Genomic DNA, 25,833 nt, shown 5'->3' with positions numbered 1-25,833 from the left:
CATAGACGGCAGCCACCTGGAAATAGTTGCTCTGAAAATTGTTCAGTCGCAAATCATCTTAACTTTGCATGATAAAATTTAGGGGATTGAAGAAATCAATAAATTATGTGTTAAAGAAAAAAAAAATCCCCATGTGTAGGTGAGAATATTGAGATAAAAGTTATTTGTTCAGAGTCACATATCTAGTAACTGGTCCTGTTAGCAGAAAGGATATGGATGAAGGATCCTAGTCCTGTGGTCACTGCTGGCCAGAGACAGGCTTAATCCATAGGGAAATCATGTATAGTGTGTGTTCATATGTTCTTCACAAAGATAGAGGCCTGTTATCCACCCAGTCCACATATAAGATCTTTTTCTTTTGAGCACTGTGCCAGATTAATAAGAAAGTCTGTGCTGAAGATCAACTTTAACTCTAAATATTGAAGCACACATCAGCCAGAAGGGAAGATGCTTATTCCATGTGCTGAGGTAAATGGGAGAAGGATGTTAGCCATCTCTTTCTGTAATCTCAGATTTACAAAATTTATTAATGGGTCTCAACTAGGCCAGTAAACCAGAATAAAGATATTTATTTTAAAAAAGAAGTAATTAGTTGGTAAGGAAAACGAGTTGAAGACACGAGTCCTGAATACAGGATAAAACTTTTGGCTATATATTCCAAACATTTACCTCAGACAAATCCTAACCAAACATCTCTCAATTTTAAAAAGGCAAGTTGGATTAGAAGTTCTCTAAGTCTATTCTGGCTTTGACATTTAGAAAGAAAGAGAGGAGTTAGTTGGGAAATATTTAATTGTCTTAGCATTGGAATCAGAAATCATTTTAGAGAAAGATAAAATGTAAAATGTCTTGGAGTACTGAAGACTCTGACAAAGATCTAAGATAAGGATGAAGAAATGAGTGGGACTCAATCTGGATGAGAAAAGGGAAAGACTTCATTGGTTTGCTTCTGAAAGTGGACAAAAGAGTGGTGAAGTGAGACAGAAAGGAGAGATTGGGCATGAAGGGCCAGAGCCAGAGCACTGAAAAGAAAAGAAAACTGAGTGCTGGGTGGGGAAAGCCCAACAGAGAAACCCTCAGTGGAAGTGATGTTATATACTGACCAAAGTGGATATTAGAGACCAGGCATGCCTAACTTTTGCCTTTCTGGAAATAATAAGTAAAGTGTTTTATTTTCACACATGGATTAGTGCCGGGGTCCAGCCTCGGCTGATCCAGGGAGTTTGAAGCGGGGACGGCGTCGGCGAGGATCAGGATACGATAGCTTCAATTAGATATTAATTAGAGATATAAAGAGTAATAGAATAAGGATAGCTCAGTAGGAAAATTCAGTGGAGAAAAGAGGCTGAGTAGCTTGGTTTACGTGGGGGACCAATAAAACTTCAAGACAAGAAGCTTGCACCACTTACGTAGGCCGCAGGCGTCCTTCCGTTCTCCCGAAGGAGAGGAGACACTGAGGCCTCCCCGGTCGGATCTTAGAAGCCCAGGCAAAATTAGTAAGCTTGGTGGGTTCCGCGCTCCAGATGGAGACTCAGCCAGAGTGAGAGAGAGACATGGGGAGACCAGTGTTTTGAGAAACTGATCCCAATTCTTTATTTTCCATGGTCTACTTTTATACACTGAGATGTTATGCAAAAGTCACGCGGGGTCAGCAGTCCTGACTTTTATCAAAGTCAGGTGCTTCATACAAATGTATACAGAGGTCTTAGGGGTGTTACATCATCTTCTGGCCAGGGGGGCCTGCTGACAATTTATGACCCTCTCCTTGTGACAACAGTCAACCAGGACACTTATTTCTCCAGGGGTGATTATTATTAAAACAGACACCACCCAAATAAAGTTACATTCCTATAGGGTGAGGGTGTAGTGGGTTTTAGTTAAGGAAAGAATTTACTTAGCCTAAGGTATAACGTGATTAATATCAAAGGTTAATGCTTATTTCTTCTATATATTCATTAATGTGTGTAAGGGCAGGGGATGTGGAGACTTAGCAACAAACATTGGCTCAACAAATGAAAAACCCTTCACCAATACAATTTCTAATCAGCCCATTATACTTATACTAATAGTTTTCTAACTTTTCTAAGGAACCTGTTTTTAGAAGGTTTAAAGCATCTCGTGCCTCTCATGGTTGGGAGGCTGTGAGCAATCACATGTGGCCGGACAAGCCTGTCAGGCAGGCTAGAGAACCTTCAGAGGAGTTTGTAGGTTAAAACACTCTTATCACGCCCAGGAATTATTATTAACTGGAGCTCTAGGTTAACTCCTTCTCCGAAAGAGGTGGTGGGGGACAGCCCCCCGTAAAGTCAGAGATGTAGGTGAGAGCACAAAGTAGTAAAGTAGGCAGGCTCTGGTTATGGGGGTAGATGCTCGAGGAGTTCCAGGGGGACTCCTGAGGCTCAATCCCGCCTTTGCGTATGTCGAGCCTCCTTCCTCATGACCTTTGTCATGGGCGGAGTACCTCACTCTGGCCCCCAACAGATTAGGGGTTGAAATTTTAACAGGTTGTGAAAAATGTGATAAATTTTAAAAGTTTGACTCACTATGGGCCGGCACAGGAGCAGCATTCAGGCAATTGCTGTTCTGGAAAACAGGGTGTCCTTGAAATCATAAACATATTACTGTGATTCTCTGAAATATTAGAAAGACCATGAAATTGGGATTATGGAGTAAGAATTTCAAGCAAGTTAATCTAGATCTTTCATATCTGTACTAGATAGGAATTAACTTCTTTGTGTAGATTAGGAAAGCAAGTTTCAAAAAGTTCAAGTGATGATTTGCCTAATTTTATGTACTGGTAAGAATCATGGTTTGATTTAGAGCCCAAATTTCACTCTCTGAGGATAGCATTCTAATTTTCTACAGAGGATGACTGGAACCTCTTCTTTTAGTAAGTGTGGTCTTCATCCTCTTTCCTTTCAGATTCTACATCAAATAAGGTTTAAAAACTAATTCAACTACATTCTTTAATGTCACATGTAAGAAAGCAGATGTAAACTAATTGAGAAATCTTCAGGTTTTTATTTTGGCTTAGAGATATATGGTAAAATTGTATGCATTTTACATGTATCAGAAATTAACATATTTAAGGAAGCAATGTGTTATTAAAAATCTTTAGTGCAAGTTATCATTTTGCTGGACTGTGGGGAAAAAGCTCTTGAAGCTCACAGTGTAAGGTGGGAAGGATAGAGACATGCACATCTGAGTATAATTCATTGTGATATACTTCAATAACATAGGTACAAAGAATGAAACTGATGACTGAGCAATGTTATTAAGAGAAATATTATGAAAGACAAGATTGCAGATGGGAAACAAAGATGCTCCAAGGAGGTAAAATATATATTAAAGACATAGAAATGTTAAATTCATGATGAGTATAGGAATGACAAGTCTGTTGCTATTTCAGAGCAGAAAGTGTGCATGGAAATAGAGTATTGCGAGATGAGGATAGAGACATAGATAAAAAAGAACACAAGGCCTATGTATGTGAAGGCTCATCTGAGCCTGCTCTTTAGAAAGTGATTTTTAAACATATATCTCAATATGTGGTTGCTTGTAAGATATGGTGTAAGAAATTTTATTTGAATAATAAAATGCTAAAACTTGGAAAGTGATTTTGTTTCTAAGAAAGGAAGGGGTTCAATATTATTTTCATATTCAAATTGCCTTCTTGAGAGAAATTGGGTGACATTATAGTTGGACATGACTGAAGCAACTTAGCACGCACACACTCATAGTCATTGGACTCCAGCCAATCTTCTCAGTCTTATCTCCTAATGTTCCTTGTGTCAGTGTGTCTGTCTATTCATAAGATAACTTTCAGCTTTATGAAGGGCAAGCGAACTCTCTCTCATTATAACTTTGTAAAAAATTGCTCCTCACTTGGAACATCTCCCGTGGTCCTTGACCTGATTAAATTCAGTGCTACTTTTGATTGATCATCTGCTCCCATCAAAGAGATAGGGTTCTTATTCTATTTGCCTATTGCCCTGGGGCATGCATATTATGGTATTGACTGTGCCCTATATTTGATTATGAACTGCCTGAAAGAAGGACTTGTGTTAACTCAGCTCTAGATTCTCAGTGTATTTAGTAAATGTGGCATGAATGAGTGAATAATTAATGTGATATTGCTAGTAGTATTGGAGGGCAATGCTCTTTTTAAAGTTCTCCTAACAAAAACCCCTTGAAAGTTGCTAGAATGTAAAATTTAAATATAGGCCACATATACTTTTATTCACTACTACTGATGGACTAGGAGGGTTAAAATGGGCAAGACAAACTCAACAGTCATTTCTAATTTTTTTCTTTCTGGGATTTACTCACTATCCCAAAGTTGAAATCACCATATTTGTGCTGTGCTTGCTGATATACTTGATCACCTTACTGGGTAATAGTATTCTGATTTCTTTTAGTGTCCTGGATTCTCACCAACACACATACATGTACTTCTTCAGCAACCTGTCATGTCTGGACATCTGGTATACTTCTGTCCTGACTCGAATCCTGGCAAACTTTGTTTCAGGGAAAAACACCATCTCATTCTCAGGGAGTGCTGCCCAGATGTACTTTTCTTTGGCCATGGGCTCCACTGAGTGTGTGCTATTGTCCGTGCTGGCATATGACTGATGTGTGGCCATCCGCAATCCTCCGAGATACCTCATCATCATGAACAAGAAGGTTTATGTACCGATTGAAGCTGGCTACTGGGTGACAGGCTCCTTCACTGCCCTGGTGGAAATGGTTTCTGTGTTGCAGCTGTCTTTGAGTGGAAGTAGATGTCATTTCATTTGTGAGATTCTGGCTGTCCTAAAATTGGCATGTGTAGACACTTCCAAGTTTCAGTTAATCATGTTGGTGATCAGTGTACTTCTTTCTTGTGCTGATTATGCTCATTTTTATTTTTTGCGTGTCCATTCTCTCCAGCATCCTAAGAATCAGCTCAGTGAATGGTCGAAGCAAAGCCTTTTCAACATGTGCAGCCCACCTGAGTATAGTGGATTTGTTCTATGGGACAGCTCTCTCCATGTATCTGAAGCCCTCAGCTGTAGATTCACAGGAAAAAGATAAATTTATGGCTCTAGTCTATGTGGTTTTAACCCTCAAATTGAATCCAATCATCTACAGTCTAAGCAACAAAGAGATGAAAACAACTGTGAAAAAGATGCTGATTAAAAACCCCTTTTGTACTTTCTTAGTCCCCAGTGGCAAATAACATTGATAAGCACATGTGAAAACACATAAATTTAAGGCATGTTTAGTGGTCAAGGTATATCAGAACATTGGAATTGGGGAATACACTCATTTCAAATGTGACATGTGGTTTTCTAAATCTGTTTCTTGATCTATAATTGAAGTTGTTAGATAATATAAAAATATATAAGTATATCTCAAACTCTTACACAGATCTTAATTATGAGAAATTTTATTTCAGGGAGTTAGAATATAAAATTAACTAATGTCACTGTAGCCAATTATTAAGCATTCAGTATTATAAATATGTACTATATAAGCATAGTAACTAGTAGATTTTTGAGCTAATTTATGATTAACATTTTTCTGAATAGTGACATTTGATGATAGCAATCATATATTCTATAAATATGTGGTTGTGTTTTACATATTTGGGTATGCTTTTGTATCTAGATAGATGTGTGGGAATGTCCGTGTACAAATATAAAAGGTCTTCATAAAAATAATCCTAAATAAAACTGGGGTGGAGATGTGTCATTAGGAACAAAAAAATCAGAGTTTAATGATATGTTGTTTGTCATAGAGTGCTGACTTTATATTATTAACTCAAAGAAACTACAGAGTACCTCAGTGAAACTATTAGCTCATTTCTGTTGTGCTTTTTTCAGATGCCTGGTTGTTTAAATCCAAGAATATAAATGAACTATTAACATTTAGAGAAGAAAGGCAAGACATGAACCCTATATTACAGAATTTACAATACCCCAGACTCATTAAGTTGACATAAAATATTGAAATGTATGAAGATATCTTATTCTATAAACCACAATATATGAGTAATTACAAAGTGTACAGTCAGCAGCTTTTGTAACATTTATATTCTGCCTGTGGACCAGTTGGTTAAATGTGAGGTTGATATGCACATCTAATTTACCCTTTATCATGGAGATGTCACAGAGCTAATGGAATTATAGTGATGGCTTTAACTCAAGCTGAAAATTACCACTTGCAGAAAGATAGAGAAGCTTTAGAGGGTAAATCTTAGAGCAAGTGAGAAAATCATACTAAAGGTTGAACTAGTCTGTCCAAAGAGTAACAACCTCATCAAAACAGGTAGATAGATTGTGGTTATTGTATTAATGCCTTGGGACAATGTTCTATGGCCATTGGAAGAGTAGAAGAATGAAGTGGAGATAATTGTAGAGAAGAATGACTAGCACTCTATGTGCCAAGGTGGAAGGAGAGTATACATAAATAACAACTAACACAGTGTTTGGATTTAAAGCAACTATTAATTTCAGCCAATTGTGCTCACTCATTCTACCTTCATTCAGAGATTTAATCTACACTTCTGTGGAAATGACTATTATGCTTCTGGTTTACAAAATCAATACTTGTCAGCTTAATTATTGCTACCACAGGAATAGCAGTGTGGTATTATGGAAAATCATGGGCTTTAGAACCAAAGAACTCAGGATTGCATTTGTACTGCTCCATGTCTTAGCTGTGTGACCTTGGAAAAACCTAACTAGACATATCTATGGTTTGCTTATTTAGTTTGGAATATGGACAGAGTACTGCTTACTGACTACTGACATGACAATCATGAGATATAATTATGAGGCTGACATGACAGTCAAATGAGAAAATATTGAATAAATCTGAAAGCAGCAGTCAATTGATAATGATTTTTTATTGGTCCCTGGTGGCTCAGATGGTAAAGCGTCTGCCTACAATGCAGGAGACCCGGGTTCAATCCCTGGGTTGGGAAGATCTCCTGGAGAAGGAAATGGCAACCCACTCCAGTATTCTTGCCTGGAAAATCCCATGGACAAAGGAGTCTGGTAAGCTACAGTCCATGCTGTTGCAAAGAGTCAGACATGACTGAGCAACTTCACTTTCTTTCTTTCACTTTATTGTCAAAGGATGCTCTTTCATGTGTGCTATTTGAAGGAGAAAAAATGATGCTATTGCCTATGAGGATTCTGATAAATGTATCTATCAGATACATTTGACATTATCTATCAGATACATTGAGACATTAGAGAGGTGTTTTTGGGTGGTGACATCTAGTAATTATTTAGTGCCATTTTTTCCCCAAGCCAATCTTGATATTTTGATTCCTGAATAACACACTTTAAACAATAGGACGTGAACTGAGAACTTCCAGGTGTTCGAACTGGATTTGGAAAAGACAGAGGAACCAGAGATCAAATTGCCAACATCTGTTGAATCATAGAAAAAGCAAGAGAGTTCCAGAAAAATATCTACTTCTGCTTTATTGACTACACCAAAGCCTTTGACTCTGTAGGTCACAACAAACTGTGGAAAATTCTTAAAGAGATGGGAATATCAGACCACCTCACCTGCCTCCTGAGAAATCTGTATGCAGGTCAAGAAGCAACAGTTCGAACCGGACATGGAACAGCAGACTGGTTCCAAATAGGAAAAGGAGTACGTCAAGGCTGCATATTGTCACCCTGCTTATTTAACTTACATGCAGAGTACATCATGTGAAATGCTGGGCTGGATGAAGCACAAGCTGGAATCAAGATTGCTGGGAGAAATATCAATAACCTCAGAGATGCAGATGACACCACCCTTATGGCAGAAAGCAAAGAGGAACTAAAGAGCCTCTTGATGAAAGTGAAAGAGGAGAGTTGAAAAGCTGACTTAAAATTCAACCTTCAAAAAACGACGATCATGGCATCTGGTCCCATCACTTCATGGAAAATAGAGGGGGGAAACAATGGAAACAGTGAGAGACTTTATTTTTTGGTTCAGACATGGAATTAAAAGACAATTGCTCCTTGGAAGAAAAGCTATGACAAACCTAGACAGCATGTTAAAAAGCAGAGACATTACTCTGCCGACAAAGGTCCGTCTAGCCAAAGCTATGGTTTTTCCAGTAGTCACGTATGGATGAATTAGACTATGAAGAAAGCTGAGCACAGACAAATTGATGCTTTTGAACTGTGGTGTTGGAGAAGACTCTTGAGAGTCCCTTGGACTGCAAGGAGATCAAATCAGTCAATCCCAAAGGAAATCAGTCCTGAATATTCATTGAAGGACTGATGCTGAAGCTGAAGCTCTGATACTTTGGCCGCCTGATGTGAAAACTGACTCCTTGGAAAACACCCTGATGCTGGGAAGATTGTAGGCAGGAAGAGAAGGGAATGGCAGACGATGAGATGGTTGGATGGCATCACCAACTCGATGGACATAAGTTTGAGCAAACTCTGGGAGTTGGTGACGGACAGGGAAGCCTCGCATGCTGCATTCCATGGGGTTGCAAAGAGTTGGACATGACTGAGTGACTGAACTAAACTGAAAATAACACACTAACACTCTACTTCTTACAAGATGAAAATGATCACAAGTTCAATTTTACTTTCAGTATTTGTCCACATGCTTAATGGACAAAACTACAAACAAAATGTATGTGATAACATTTCTAAGAATAGGAAGAAGTTATAGGTTCTGAGAACCACTGTCCTTAATTACTCCCATCTCTCAGAATACATGTATATGCAGATCCTTCTAATACATGGTTGAATTATGCTAGTGTATCTTTATTTCCTTATTTTTATTTTTCCTTCTGTTTTATTAAAAAGTATAGTTGATTTATAGTATTCTATTAGTTTCAGGAATACAAGATAGTGATTCAGTATTTTAATAGAATATATTCAATTTATTTATACAAAACAATGGATATATTTCCCTCTTCTGCATAATACATCTTGTTGCTCACTTATTTTATAAATAGTAGTTTGTGTCTCTTAGTCCTATAGCCCATCTTATTCCTCCCATATATGTTTGGTGATCAGACACTGGTGACCTCTAGTTTGTTCTCTGTATCTGTATCTTACTGTTTTGTAGCATACACTCATTTATTTTATTTTTTAGATTCTTCATAATAGTGACAACAGAGTATTTTTTGTTTTCTGACTCATTTCATTAAGCTCTAGGTCCATCCATATTGCTACAAATGGCAAAATTTTATTCTTTTTGTGACTAATAGTTTCTTCTCTCTCTCTCTCTCTCTCTCTCTATATATATATATATATATGCACACCACAACTCTCTATCCATTTATCTGTTGATGGACACTTAGGTGTCTTCCATATCTTGGCTATTATAAATAGTACTTTTCCACTGAGTAAATTCTGGAAGGAGTTTCAGAGTAAATAACACTCAAATTGTATTTAATTAGATGACTCTGATGCCACCATGGGGAATATATCATGATAGGAATGAAGTGACATATATTATTGTCATTAAATGTGAAAGAACATGATATATTTGGATAACTACACAGTGAATACAGCATAGTGTGTGCAGAGGGGGTGGGATAAACACAGCAATGGAAAAAAGGAGGAAAAATTTGTACTAGAAAAATTAGGTTGGGGCCAGATCCAGTCCCTGAGTAAAACAAAAATGAGTAATAAACAGAAAAAAACATGAACTCATATAGTTCTCTTAAAAAGGGGCGTGAAATATGTTTTACTTGTTAAGTATTTTTGGAAAACACAATTTCACTTTTTTTTTGTTTCTAAAAGTTTACTCCCACTTCTAACAGTAGTTGTCCTTATTTTCATAAAAGATAAAATCGGATTATTACCTTGAAATTTCCTTCCAATTTTTAGATTCTGTGATTTTACATATATCCTTTAGTTTCTTTGTTCTGCTTGTATTGAAAACCTTGCCTCAAATATATGAGCTTATTTTGTGCATAAGCTCAAAGTTGCAAGTTCCTCATCCTTTCCTTCAGAAGCAGTCTAGTTGTCTATTTTCTCATGGCACTATGCACGTCTGTATTTTTCAGGCTATAGATGATAGGACTGAGCATGGATGTGACTACTGCATAGAACATGGCAATCAGTTTGTCCGAAGAAGTGTCTTTGGATTTGGTTTATATACATTAAGAGGATTGACACATAAAATATAGTCACCACTGTAATGTGGGCTGAGCAGGTGGAAAAAGCCTTTTTTCTTCCTCCAGATGAATTGGTTCTTAATACAATAGAAAGGATGAAAATGTAGGAGATGAAAATCAATAGTAATGAAACAAACAAAAACAGTACACTGCCAAACATCAGAGTAATCTCATTCAAGGAAATATCTGTGCAAGCCAGCTTGAGAAAGGCCAATATTTCATAAACAAAATGATTGATGACGTTTTCCCCACAGAAGGGCAAGTGTACTGCAAGAATTGTTTGTGTCAATGAGTTGAGAAAGCCCCATCTTCATGAGAGAGCTGCCATTTGAATACAAAGTGCCTTGCTCATGATGATAGGGTATTTCAAAGGCATGCAGATGGCTATGTAACAGTCACGTGCCATCACTGCTAGGATCACACACTCTGTGGATGCCATGGTGAAGGAGACAGACATCAGAACAATACATCCAGTGAAGGAGATTTTTTTTTCCTCTGATAGAAAGTGTGTCATTGTTGAGGGGATAAAGGAGGATGTGCACAAAATATCAAGAAAGGAAAGGTTACTGAGAAAGAAGTACATAGGGATGTAAAAGTGGGAATCCAGGAGAGTGAGGATGATCAAAGTGCTGTTCACTAAGAGGATCACCAGGTACATCACCAAGAGTATCACAAAAAGGAATTTTTCAGCTCTTGGGTACTCAGAAAGTCCCTGAAGAAATGAACTCAATGCCTGTTGAATTGGTTCTTTCCATTTTACTTTTGCATACCTGGAGTATTACAGAAGAGATGTAATTGTTAAGGAGTCTATACAGTATTATCATATGAAGTAAGAGATCATTGGAGGAACGGAAAGTAGCTGGTTGGTTTTAGTTGTGAAATTAGCTTTTTATATTCCTCTTCCTGCTTATAAGTTATGGAGTAGAAGACACACAATAGTTACATTGGTAGTTTATTAAAAATACAAACTCCTGTGTTTTATTTCCTGAGATTGTGATAGAGAGGTTCTGAATCAGGGAAGAACTATTTGCATTTTTAAAAGTTTGTTATTTCAGACTTAGTTGAACCACAGACATACTATGTTAATTGTTATTTTGGAAATACCATGCTTAATATCTTAAGAATATTGATTTATTTGGTTTTGTATCATGTCAGTCATTAACAGTAACATTGGTTTAGGGTTGTGTACTTTATTAATATGCTCACATGTATTACTTATTTAATCATCACTATAATTCTCTGAGGAAAATAAATTTCATAGAATATATTTTAAAAATATTTTAACACATTTATACACAATAAGTAATAAATTGCTATTCATATCTACCTTTTCTGATTTACATCCCTCCTTTTTTACCTGCCTGGTTATTGCCCTCCCAAAATTATGCCAGTTGTCTAAGGAGTGGAAATAAGGCCTCTTTTAAAATAGTGCTCACCAGATGATTCTATTGTGCAACTGAGGAAGAAAACCACCCATCTAGTGGAGTGTTTAAAACTTTAATATACAGATGAGTCACATGGGAAATCTTTGTAAAAGATTCTCAATCAGTGGATCTCAAGTGATATCTGAGATCTGAATTTATGAACATGTTTCCAGATGGTGTTGATGCTGATTGTCTAGAAGCACATGAATAGCAAGGCCTTTTAGACCATCTCTCATTGATAACTTGGAGCATACCATCGGTGTTTCAATTCTATGGTGACTGTAATTGAAGAGCAAACAATGCAAAACTAAATACATTGGTGAGACTTCTGAGTAAGTGTATTGCGGTAAGTTTGGGTTTCTTTAGATTAAAAAAATACAAAGAACAAAATCACACACAAAAGAATTGCCTTTTAGTTCTGTCCATATGAAAGTTTTTCCTCTTCCATTTGTTGAATTTTCAGTTATGCTCAACATTTTCCAAAACAGAAATTAGAGACTGGCTCTAGATCTGAGTTGTGTGCCATAGAGTATGGAGAAAATGATTTTTAATTTGAAAACATATAAAGAGTAAATATTAGTAGATGACCTTCTTTATAAAAAGTAAAAGAGCACAATTTTGAAAACACCTCTTCATCCTTGAGACAGTCTTCCTAGCTTAATAAATATCCCTAGAGGTAACATCTTGATCCAATGCATGCATTTTACTTAGGTTTTTCAAACAGTAAGTGTACTTCTGATATAGGATTGACCATTTCTCTCAGTAATAGTCATTTGCCAACAGGGTATGCTGCTTTCTATGAAATGTCTAGTTTACAGTGATGAGACAATTCAATCAGCATAATAGAATGTTTCTGTATCTATTTGCTGTGGAAAGGAGGACTCTCATTCAATTCAATCTGTTACCTACTTCATAAGCATGTATTTCCAAGGGAGTATGAAGGGTATGTTTGACAGGATATATTTTTATTTGGTGTAAATATTTGAGTTTGATTGACTGTAGGTGCACTTATCAACCTACTTTTTCTCTGGGAATAAATATATGATAGGGGCCTTGAAACTGCTGCACTCAATATGCCAGCAAATTTGGAAAATTCAGCAGTGACCATAGGACTGGAAAAGGTCAGTTTTCATTCCAGTCCCAAAGAAGGGCAATACCAAAGAATGCTCAAACTGCCACACAATTGCACTCATCACCAAATGCTAGTAAAGTAATACTCAAAATTATCCAAGTCAGGCTTCAACAGTACGTGAACCATGAACTTCTAGATATTCAAGCTGGGTTTAGAAATGGCAGAAGAACCAGAGATCAAATTGCCAACATCCGTTGGATCATCAAAAAAGCAAGAGAGTTCCAGAAAAAACATCTATTTCTGCTTTATTGACTATGCCAAAGCCTTTGACTGTGTGGATCACAACAAATTGTAGAAAATTCTGAAAGAGATCAGAATACCAGAACACCTGATCTGTCTCTTGAGAAATCTGTGTGTAGGTTAGGAGGCAACAGTTAGAACTGGACATGGAACAGCAGACTGGTTCCAAATAGGAAAAGAAGTACATCAAGGCTGTATATTGTCACCCTGCTTATTTAACTTATATCCAGAATAAATCATGAGAAATGCTAGACTGGATGAAGCACAGGCTGGAATCAAGATTGCTGGGAGAAATATCAATAACCTCAGATATGCAGATGATACCACCATTATGGCAGAAACTGAAAAGGAACTAAAAAGCCTCTTGATGAAAGTGAAAGAGGAGAGTGAAAAAGTTGGCTTAAAGCTCAACATTTAGAAGACTAAGATCATGGCATCTGGTCCCATCACTTCATGGCAAATAGATGGGGAAACAACGGAAACAGTGAGACTTTATTTTTGGGGGCTCCAAAATCACTGCAGATGGTGACTGCAGCCATGAAATTAAAAGATGCTTTCTCCTTGGAAGAAAAGTTATGACCAACCTAGACAGCATATTAAAAAGCAGAGACGTTACTTTGTCCACAAATGTCCGTCTAGTCAAGGCTATGGTTTTTCCAGTAGTCATATATGGATGTGAGAGTTGGACTATAAAGAAAGCTGAGCACCAAAGAATTGATGCTTTTGAACTGCGGTGTTGGAGAAGACTCTTGAGAGTCCCTTGGACAGCAAGGGAATCCAACCAGTCCATCCTAAAGGAGATCAGTCCTGGTGTTCATTGGAAAGACTATGTTGAAGCTGAAACTCTAATACTTTGGCCACCTGATGGGAAGAGCTGACTCATTTGAAAAGACCCTGATGCTAGGAAAGATTGAGGGCAGGAGGAGAAGGGGACGACAGAGGATGAGATGGTTGGATGGCATCACTGACTCAATGGACATGGGTTTTGGTAGACTCCGGGAGTTGGTGATGGACAGGGAGGCCTGGCGTGCTGTGATTCATGGGGTCACAAAGATTTGGACACGACTGAGTGACTGAACTGAACTGAGAGGCCTTGAAGGAGCTTCAGACATCTGCAGTTTGAATGTATTGCAGTTTCCCGAGGAAAGCTGTGAATCAGGCCAGATGTCCTCTCTTGTCTTTTCTAGGAACATCTGCTAAAAGCTGAATCCTATTTGGAAATTATGTATAGAAGATAATTATGTTGTGCATTTTCTATACAATAGCCCGTAGATAATTGCTGCTAAAAATGTCACCTACAAACTTTTTGAAGAGATACCACAAACCTGCTTTAAGGCTTTCAAATGGAGATGGAGGGGAAGGATAATGGATAAGGTAGAGGAAATCACTTTCATTACTCTTGCAATGCTAGTGTACTTTTTAAAAAGCAGTCCACAGATATTCTGTTAAATTGTATCGTTCTTGAAATGTCTTCGCCTTTTCACTTTATGGCTTTACAATGAATTCCCAGAATCTGGGAACAAGGGAATGAAGACTTTTAAAAGATTTTTGATAGTTTCTAATAAAATTGCTTTCCCTAATCTCTATATTGGCTAATTCCATTTTTTACTAGACATTGGCATTATTGGAAGTTATCTTTTGAAATAGTTTTTCATTCTTGTCCAATCCTAAGAGAATTGTTTGATACATATATATATATATATATATATATATATATATGAAAATACTGATTTGCTGGGCCACAAAATGTTCTGACCTAAAAGCGGTATTTGAGTTATTTTAAAATGATTAAGTGAAAACAGAAGCAAAACACTGACAGTATTGCTTGCACAATTAAAATTTAAACCTCAATAACCTAGACAGAATAGAAGGACTGGGAAAAAGTATCAAAAACACTCATGGTTATCTTAGAGAACTCTTTCTGCTTTTCTGAGTTACCCAAACTTCTGAAAAAATATGCATAAAGGAAAAATATAATAAAAAAGAAAAACACCAAAGGAGGTAACCAATTATGTTAGAAAGATTAACTCAGAGCAAAAGTGTTAAAAAAAATTTGAATAGTACAGTGATTGTCTTAGGTGTCTACAGACTACATGTTGAGGCTGAGTTATACTGGTGTGCCTTGTCCAGTTATCCATGGGAACCTTCTATTTTGGTAGACCTAAAGCATTTATAATCCCCACTCTCTAAATCTTCCAGTTAAATAGATTTATTGTTTATTGGAGATAAACTGGCATAAAGAATTTGAGCTCTTGCCTTAATTGTATATTCTCAGAAGATATTGCAGGTCATTGGTGCCTAGAACAGTACTGCCAGTAGAAGATGTAATTCATATTTGTTGATGTTTCAAAGTGGCCTGGATCCTAGGTGTCTTTTCACCCAAATTTTGGCCTTTTAGAAGAAATAACCACTCTGTGGTTTAATGCTGTGGGACTTCATCCAGGCATCATTTTAGTGTTGTAACAGATATAAATGAAAGTCTGTGATTTTTAAATCTGATTCTAATTTTCTAAAAGTCTCTAATTATCTTTTTTCTCTCTTGTTTCTTTCTTTTTCTTTTTTTCCAAGTTTTCTTGAAAGACCTCTAACTTTTAAGAATTTTTTTTCCCTTTGTTCATTGACTTGGCTACTTGAATATCTAACATTTAAAGTACTAAGATTTTTCTTTGAAAAACAGATAACATCTATATGTAATATCTTACCTGAGGAAATAATTCTTTTATTCTCTCCAGTTCTTCTAAAAATCAGTTAATACAGTTGATGTTTTGTAAACATAATTGGATTTTCCCAGATCTCAATTTATAGACTTATAGTCTTATAAACTTTAATCTTAACTAATATACCATAGGGAAAGATTTCTTATTTTATCTCACCAAGAGATGAGTAATTGACAGCATGTGAGGTCCTAGTCTGTTTATGCACTTCATATAATTTTTATCATTTAACTCTCAGAATAATCCAAATATTTTAATGAATTTTTTAATAATGAAGAAATTATTTGGAGATTTCAAAGGTTAAGTATAATTTTCAGTATCTTATAGTTTGTAAATACCAGAACTGTGATGTAAAACCTTACCTTTATGATTCTCAAGCCCTCATTTTACCACTGTGTCACAATGTTTACTTATTTATAAATTATTAAATAAAAATTACAATTTAATAGGATGTACTTAACTTTTATCAAGGACCCATATGGTAAATGAATACGTAAAATATATATTTGCTTCTTTTGAAAACACTGAAGGCATTCATTTTCTTCCACTTAACAAAGACATTATTACAATAAGATATGCCCCCAAGTTTTTCAAGTTTCGTATAAAGAATTAAGGTCTATGTAGTGGAATTTGATTAATTATATAATGAGAACTCAAAAATGTTTAATATTTATTCTTTTACTTTGGCCTTCTGGGTCTCAGACTACCACTCATAATTACTTCTAACCTCTGTTATATATTTTTTGTTTCTAATCCTATTTTTACCATAAACATCTTTAGTTAATGTATCTTCAAACTCTTTTTGAGCATAGTTTATGGATGAATAATGCATAAATCACCAGGTCCTCTTTCTCCAGATACTTTTTACTTAAGATTTTAGTGAACTCCATTCTTCTCAGTACTCAAACATAGTAGCTGCTAGCCTCTTAGTTATAAGGGTTTTTCATGGCAAACAACTTTCTTTCCCTTACTAGTCTTTTCCATGAAATATTTTGTGATTAAAAAAAAACTAAGTTTTACCCAAGTATTGGAGATAATAACTGTGTTTTATATTTCTTCCTTTACATACATATCAATGTATATACATATTTTAAAATCTCATGAGTAATGACCATCTCAACCCAGAAGTTTTTATATTTATTAATAGTATTTTTTGAAATGATTTAGGTAAAAACATCTCTCTTTTATCTTACCTTCTAACTGAGGTTTGTCATCCACACCATTCCATTCTATTAAGTAGTAGAAAAAATTCTCAAGATTTGAATTTCCTGTGCATTTAAAAAATAATACCCGTGTTCCCCATCCTAGTTAAAAAATAAAATAAAAAATAATACCAGAAGACATTCGATTTGAAAGACGACTGTTCTTTCCCAAAAAGAAATGTGAGAAAAACAGCCACAATCAGATAATTTGTCTGTACATGAATATTCTTAAGAGGCATGAGGGAAATCAAATATGTTAAAAAAAAAAATCAATGATGCAACTCTAGTTTCTATGATCTGTCTTAAGGTTGACACTCCAGAGACTCACCTTCTTTTGGAAGCTAACTTAGCACTTATTTTTATAAACTTCTTTAGTTCCTAAGGTTGTGAGTCAGAAACTTAAGATTCTCCAGAGATAGTGTCCCCCACTCCTGCTCAATCTGAAAACACAATTATTCTGACTTGGCAAAAACCTTATCCAGCCACACATTACTTGGAATATTCCTTGAACACATCTATTTAGTGGCCTCAGCATATATTGGGACTTAAGTCAGAATATGTCCAAAATTTCTTTAAAAAGTTAAACTTTCCCCAAGAATCTATCTTTTTATTTCATAAATAATACTAGATAAATTCTAATAAAATCCTAAATAAGTCATTCTACCTCTTTAAACTCATTTTATCATTCATAATTGTTAATTCTCAACCACACACAAATAATTTTTCTTCATTCCAGTATGTATAAATTTTAATTAATATTTACCATTTTAAATTATTAATTATATGTGAATTTTTCAGTCTTTATAACATTTCTTTTTAATGTTTTAAGAATAATCTAACCTTTACTTTTAATATTGTTGGATATTCTAATTTGTTTTTAGTATTTTGTGAGTTTTATATAATGACTATTGGTATCTATGTATCAGGCAATCTAATTTGTTTTCCTTGTAATGGAAATAACTTAAGGTTACTCTCTAGAGATGGGGTTGTGGAATGGAAAGATATAAAATTAGAGAATTCTTAGTAAATGTGCAAAATTATTTTTATGAAACATTTTATTACTCTGCTACTGCTGTATTTGGAGAGACCACTTTTTAATATAAATTTTTCAGAACCAGAGAATGTATTTATTCTTTTCTATTTACGTATTATTTTGCTTTTGACTGCACTGGGTTTTTGTTGCTGCACAGGCTTTCAGTGGTTGGAGAGCAGAGGCTACTTTCTGGTTGTGGTGTGCAGGCTTCTCACTGTGGCTGCTTCTCTTGTTGGGGACATGGGCTCTAGGGCGTGCAGGCCTCAGGAGTTGTGGCCTGTGGGCTCAGTAGTTGCAGCTCCTTGGCTCGGTAGCTCAGTAGCACAGGCTCAGTAGCTGTGGCCCACAGGCTTATTTGCTCCTGGGCATGTGTGATCCCAGGACTAGGGATTGAACTGGTTTCTCCTGTATTGGCAGGCAGGTTCTTCACAGTGAGACACCGGGGAAGCCCTATTTGCTATTTGTATAAAACATTACTTTGCTTAACTTTTTATTCCTATGGTTGCTAGTTGATTTACCATTTCCTCTATACCACTATTTATATTTACCTTTTTATTATTCATTTGTACCCTTTGCTTAACTATCTGGGTATGTTGATAATTTTCCTCTTAATATGAACACTTAATAAATTACCACTTTCTCTTAAAATTTTCTGCAAATGCTTTTCCAGTTTGTGGTTTTCCTTCTTATTTTTGACATGCTATATAAATTTTCTTTAAGATTTTCATATTATCCCTAAAAATATGAGTGAAATTTTCTTCTATGGTTTTATTTGGCTTTGTTTTTCCCATATGACAACTATGTTGTTTTGTGTCTAATGTGTGAAAAAGACTGATATTTTTAAAATATTAACTAATTTTTCCAAAATACTTTATTAAAAACATGTCATGTTCTTTTCCCATTATTTATTTATCAAATATTTTTTGAACACCTGTTAAGGGGCAGGCACTATGGTCAACATTGGGATGAATTTGGACAAAATTAATTGGAAAATACAGTTTCAAGAACTTTAAAGATAAACGTGGGAAACATTATATTGTAGATCATAAAATTTCTATGTTTATCTGTAATTTGCATCCTGTTAGGTTTAACAGTAAATCATAAGCATTTTTCGCATATCATCAGATACTCAGGGCATAGGTTTATAATGCCTATTTAGTTTTCTATTAGGACTTCCCAGGTGGCATTGTGGAAAAAATCCACTTGGCAATGCAGGAGATGCAAGAGAAATGATTTTGAACCCAGGGTTGGGAAGTTCCCCTGAAATAGGAAATGGCAACCTGCTCCAGTATTCCTGCCTGGAAAATTCCATGAACAGCAGAGACTGGTGGGCTACAGTCCATGGGGTCACAAAGAGTTGGACATGACTGAGTGACTGAGCACACACATATATTAAATACATGTTTCAAGATTTATTTAATCTATTTTCAAGTAATGGACATATACCTTGCTTTACTATTATAAGCAATGCTGCCGTAATAGTTCTAATATATTCGTTAGGGGGAATGCATGTATTTTATTTACTTTGGAATAATCTCAATAATGGTAAAGTTAATTAAACACATACTCTTATACAGTCACAGTTTTATAAAGTCAGACTTTATTTTCTTGGGCTCCAAAATCACTGCAGATGGTGACTGCAGCCATAAAATTAAAGATGCTTGCTCCTTGGAGGAAAAGCTATGACAAACCGAGACAGCATATTAAAAAGCAGAGACATTACTTTGCCAACAAATGTCCATCTAGTCAAACCTATGGTTTTTCCAGTAGTCACATATGGATGTGAGAGTTGGACTATAGCGAAAGCTGAGCACTGATGAATTGATGCTTTTGAACTGTGGTGTTGGAGAAGACTCTTGAGAGTCTCTTGGACTGCAAGATCAAACCAGTCAATCCTAAATGAAATCAGTTCCGAATATTCATTGGAAGGACTGATGCTGAAGCTGAAGTTCCAATACTTTGGCCACCTGATGGGAAGAACTGACTCATTGGAAAAGACCCTGATATTGGGAAAGATTGAAAGCAGGAAGAGAAGGGGATGACAGAAGATGATGTTTGGATGACATCACTGACTCAATGGATATGAGTTTGGGCAAGCTCCGAGAGATGGAGAAGAACAGGGAGGCCTGGTGTGCTGCAGTTCATGGGGTCGCAAAGAGTTAGACATGACTGAGCCACTGAACTGAACTGAACTGAACTGATGCAGTCACACCAGAGAAATAGTCAAATTCTAAATGATTCCATCTCAGAGCTGGAAATCATCTTAAAATTAATTTAGTTCTAACCCTTATGAGATTACAGAAACATACCTGTAGTATGGTTGTTCATTTTACTTCTGCCCCCAATCCAGTGGCAATTAGAGCACTTTATGTAGACGCTCAGGTTATTTCTGAATAATTATCATTATTGGAAAGTTCTTTATATTTAGCTGTATATTAACTCTCTGTATGCAGCCTCCATCTTTCCTTGTGGAAAAGCAAGAATAAGTATATGCTCCTTTTTCATGACAGCTTTTCAAGTACTTCCAGATTTCTGTTTCTGAGTCTTTCTTATACCAGGCTACAAGTTTTTACTTCCTTCAGCCATTCCCCATGTGTTTTGTCAAAATATTTAAGCACATGTGTTGGTGAAGAGAATATTTTAGGATTGTGAGATTCTCTGTGATAAAGAAGGATTTTGCCTCTGCATTATACTTGTGGCTTTACTGATTCCACAGGAGCAAAACATTTTCTGTCATTTAGGAAGCAGAAGAGTGAGATGGTTAGAACATTAGACTCCGGAGTTCAACAGCCCAGGTTTGTCAGACACTACATCTATGACCTCAGTGAGGCCACTTACACCTCTCTAAGCCTCAGTTTCCATGTCTGTAAAATTAGAAACTCAGATACCTGATCTTGTTATTCTGAGAATTAATGAGGTAGTGCATATGAAAAATTTAAGGTAGGTATGGATACACACTAGTAGGATACATACATACTAGGTATTCAGTAAGGGTGCTTGCTATTCTAATTATACTGATGATTTAAAAATGCATCTTGCAATTATAAAAAGAGAATGGCTTTGGAGTTCAGTATTCTGACTCTGAGGAGGCCTTACAAATAGCTGAGAAAAGAAGAGAAGCGAAAGGCAAAGGAAAAAAGGAAAGATATTCCCTTCTGAAAGCAGAGTTCCAAAGAAGAGTAAGGAGAGATAAGAAAGCCTTCCTAAGTGAACAATGCAAAGAAATAGAGGAAAACAGTAGAATGGGAAAGACTAGAGATCTCTTCAAGGAAATTAGAGATACCAAGGGAATATTTCATGCAAATATGGGCACAATAAAGGACAGAAATGGTATGGACCTAAGAGAAGCAGAAGATATTAAGAGGCAGCAAGAATACAAAGAAGAACTGCATACAAAAAATATCTTGATGACATAGATAACTACAATGGTGTGATCACTTACCTATTTCCAGACATCTTGGAGTGTGAAGTCAAGTGGGCCTAAGTAAGAATCACTACAAAGCTGGTGGAGATGATGAAATTCCAGCTGAGCTATTTCAAATCCTAAAAGATAATGACGTAAAGGTGATGCAGTCTATATACCAGTAGTGGCCACAGTTCTGGAAAAGGCCAGTTTTCATTCCAACCCCAAGAAGGGCAATGCCAGTGAATGTTCAAACTACTGCACAATTGCACTTATTTCACAGGCAAGAAAAGTAATACAGAAAATTCTCCCAAGCTAGGCTTCAACAGTACATGAAATGAGAACTCCCAGATGTTCAAGCTGGATTTAGAAAAGGCAGAGAAACCAGAGATCAAATTGCCAGCATCCATTGGATCATAGAAAAAGCAAGAGAATTCCAGAAAAACATCTATTTCTGTTTCATTGACTACACTAAAGCCTTTGACTGTGGATCACAACAAACTGGAAAATTCTTAAAGAGATGGAAATGCCAGACCACCTTACCTGCCTCTTGTGAAACCTATATACAGGCCAAGAAGCAACAATTAGAACTGGTCATTAAACAGTGGACTGATTCCAAATTGGGAAAGGAGTATGTCAAGGCTGTATATTGTCACCCTGTTTATGTAATTTATATGCTGTGTACATCATGAGAAATGACAGGCTGGATAAACCACAAGCCAGAATCAAGATTGCTGAGAGAAATAGCAATAACCTCAGATACACAGATGATACCACTCTTATGGTAGAAAGCAAAGACGAACTAAAGAACCTCTTGATGAAAGTGAAAGAGGAGAGTGAAAAATCTGGTTTCAAACTCAACATTCAAAAAATGAAGATCATGGCATTGTTCCCATAATTTCATGGTGAATAGATGCACTTCATGGCAAATAGATGCACTTCATGGCAAACAGATGCACTTCATGGCAAATAGATGGGGAAACAATGAAAACAGTGACAGACTTTATTTATTTGGGCTCCAAGATCATTGCAGATGGTGACTGCCACCTTGAAATTAAAAGATGCTTGCTCCTTGGAAGAAAAGCTATGATAAACTGAGACAGCATATTAAAAGGCAGAGACATTACTTTGCCAACAAAGGTCCATCTAGTCAAACCTATGGTTTTTTCCAGTAGTCGTGTATGGATGTGAGAGTTGGACTATAGCGAAAGCTGAGCACTGACAAATTGATGCTTTTGAACTGTGGTGTTGGAGAAGACTCTTGAGAGTCTCTTGGACTGCAAGGAGATCAAACCAGTCAATCCCAAATGAAATCAGTTCCGAATATTCATTGGAAGGACTGATGATGAAGCTGAAACTCCAATAATTTGGCCACCTGATGCGAAGAACTGGCTCCTTAGAAAACACCCTGATGCTGGGAAAGATTGAAGGCAGAAGAAGCAGGGGATGACAGAGGATGAGATGGTTGGATGACATCACCAGCTCGATGGACATGAGTTTGAGCAAGCTCTGGGAATTGGTGATGGACAGGGAAGCCTGGCATTCTATAGTCCATAGGGTCACAAAGAGTTGGACACAACTGTGCAACCGAACTGAATTGAGAGTATAGGTTAGTAAGGTAGATATGTACGTGACATTCAATCTAAATTGTTTGGCCACACATACTATTTCATAACCAGTAATATTTTCTGCCTCCCTTGATGAGCTAAAGATTCTTATATCCTAAAAAGTTCTCCTTCCTTAAAGTGCATCACACTGAAACCCATGACCTTAGGTTTATTCAGCAGTTTTCTGGTTAGTTAAAACACTTTGTTCATGGTGATTACTTTCTGTTACTTATTAAGTACAAGTGTATTAATTATTTTCCCCTGGAGGATGATGCAATACTGGGCTCAAGACAAATTAATGTATTATCCACTCTTACTCATGGCTTTTACCATAATCACCAAGGACTTGATTATCATTGTCTCCTTAATATATCGCTGATATATCCAGTTAATGGCTTTGGAGAAATTACAAGGTTAAATCCAGTTAGGATATTTTAACTTTCTTGCTCTCTAACATCTTTGGATCAATTCTCCTGGTTTAGATACAACTGGACTTCAGAATACCTCCCTTTTGACTCCTAGGCAATAGAGGAAATAACATGTCTCCATGGTCAAGACTATGGTTTGGAAACTAACTTTCGCAGTCAAAACCTCCATGATCTTAACATCTATGAATCTTAATCTCTTAATCTGTAAAATTAAGAGCAAAGAGATACACCTTTTAAGGTTACTGTGAAGATTTAGTAAGAAGTAATAAGGTGTGATATATAGTACAATACCTTGCATATTGGCTTTGCACTCAAATTCTCTAGATAATGCCTTGTCTCTATCTTTTCTGTTTGCTTCCTCCCCTCTTCTTTATGAAGTCAAGTTTCTTAAACGAATTCAAGTATGAACATCTCCCTCAAAAAACTGTTTTGCTTTCTGTATCTGGTAAATTTTAATTGCAGTGTTTAATTATGTTTCATTTCTAAGGAGGTTGATACTGAAAATATTTTACAGACTGGAACAGCTACCAATTAATCAGAATGAACACTAACCATAAAAAAAGAGTACAGCTATACTAGTGGGTATAAGCTCAAGTTTGCTTTTATGAGTTTTTAAATTTTTTTGTCATTCTTTTTTCTCTAATCTATAAGCAAGGCTTAAATTTGGCTGGCACATACTACTATGGGCACACTGATTATGGCAGGTGCTCATTCTGATTTTTTGGAATGAGAAGTTGTTTCACCTGCCATAGAAGTTGTTAAATATTTTGAATATTATTGCTACTCAGTCATTTATAAGTGTGTTTATCTTAGGTTGTAGAGTTTTTATTTAGTTAATTCCCCTTAGTTTCATTGAGAGAACATGCACTGTTTAATAATTTTTCACTGATTTTGCCGATTTTTTCTCTCAGGCTAAAAATGTATCCATTTTTATACCTGTTCCACATGTAATTTAGGATAATGTGTATCCCATTATAGTTTGTTAATTATTTTATTCAAATAGAAAGCTTCCCACATCCTGGTTGTAACTTCAGGTATTTCTACATTTCTGGAATCAGGTTTTTGTTCTGTAAAGTTAGGGAACTAATAGCTCCTTGAAAAGTTATCAAGAGGATTCAATAATATGATCTTGATAAATTATTTTGGAAAATATATATGCCTTTCTGATATTATTTCTTACATTCACTTATTTGTGCATTAATTTAGCAAATTAGTAGAAATAGCAGACTGTGTATCTGGTATGTAATTAATTAATAGGTGAGTGCTAGATACGCATTGAAAAAAAGAAAAGAGATATGTTTTTTGTTTGTTTCTCTCAAGGTCCTAAGTTTATTCTTTGTTACATGTATTTCAGGACTTGATTAACTACTCAATGTTTTCTTTTTGTATGATCATATGGTAATTATTAAATTTCACTTTTGAGTATAGAGATTTTTATAATCTACATTTTAGACACAAGGAAGGAACTTTAGAGGAAATACAAATGTCTTTCCTAGTACTTGTTATTTAGTTATGTATGGAAATGAAAAGTGTTAGTCCGACTCAATTGTGTCCGACTCTTTGTGGACTGTAGTCCACCAAGCTCCTCTGTCCATGGAATTCTCTAGGCAAGAATACTGGAATGGGTTGCCATTTCCTTCTCTAGGGGATCTTTCCAACCCAGGGACTGAACCCAGATCTCCCACATTGCAGGCAGACTCTTTACTGACTAAGTAACCGGGGAAGCCTGTGGAAATGAAAAAAACAAATAGATTTGGTCAGATGGAAATGACAACCTGACGAAATCTATTTCATTTTTGTTTTTTTAATCAGAGAATAATGGTTTTACAATGTTGTAGCGTTCTCTGCCATACATCATCGTGAAGTGGTATTCATTATATATGTGTATCCCCTCCCTCATAAGTCCCCCCGCCCAATTCCATGCATCTAGGTGGTCATAGCAGAGAAGGAAATGCACCCCACTCAAGTACTCTTGCCTGGAGAATCCCATGGATGGAGGAGCCTGGTAGGCTGCAGTCCATGGGGTTGCTAGGAGTTGGACACGACTGAGTGACTTCACCTTCACATTTCACGTTCATACATTGGAGAAGGAAATGGCAACCAGCTCCAGTGTTCTTGTCTGGAGAACCCCAGGAATGGGGGAGCTTGGTGGGCTGCCATCTATGGGGTCGCACAGAGTCAGACATGACTGAAGTGACTTAGCAGTAGCAGGTGGTCATAGAGCACCAAGCTGGGCTCCATGTGTTAGACAGCAGCTTCCTGCTAGTTATCTATTTATGTTCCAGCTGACTCACTATAATTCTCAAGCATAGAATTGGATATTTTGTCATTTTAAATATACCTCAAGACAAAGTAAAGACTTAGCATGGCTATTGATTTACCAGAAGTAAAATCTCAGTGACAGACTCAAAGCTCTGAGGAAATAGCACTGGTAGAAGTGCTATTTTCTTGAAGCCACTTTTCTTGGCTTATAAAAAAGAAGTAATAAAATCTGAAACCAATACTGGAAGCAGCTAAG

At 36.3% G+C, this 25,833-nt stretch overlaps 1 non-coding gene and 2 pseudogenes across 1 annotated transcript; 2 read left to right on the top strand and 1 right to left on the bottom strand.

The window, feature by feature from the left end:
- On the top strand, positions 4,306-5,218 carry OR13F6P (olfactory receptor family 13 subfamily F member 6, pseudogene; annotated as a pseudogene).
- Positions 6,896-6,967, top strand: TRNAC-ACA (transfer RNA cysteine (anticodon ACA)). The gene has a single exon. It is a non-coding gene; the product is annotated as a tRNA-Cys (tRNA).
- OR13D32P (olfactory receptor family 13 subfamily D member 32, pseudogene) lies at positions 9,986-10,850 on the bottom strand (annotated as a pseudogene).

Source organism: Bos taurus, chromosome 8 (genome assembly GCF_002263795.3).
Source record: "Bos taurus isolate L1 Dominette 01449 registration number 42190680 breed Hereford chromosome 8, ARS-UCD2.0, whole genome shotgun sequence".
Taxonomy (NCBI): domain Eukaryota; kingdom Metazoa; phylum Chordata; class Mammalia; order Artiodactyla; family Bovidae; genus Bos; species Bos taurus.
The sequence above is the reverse complement of the archived record's forward strand: the minus strand, read 5'-3'. Positions and strand labels throughout refer to the sequence as shown.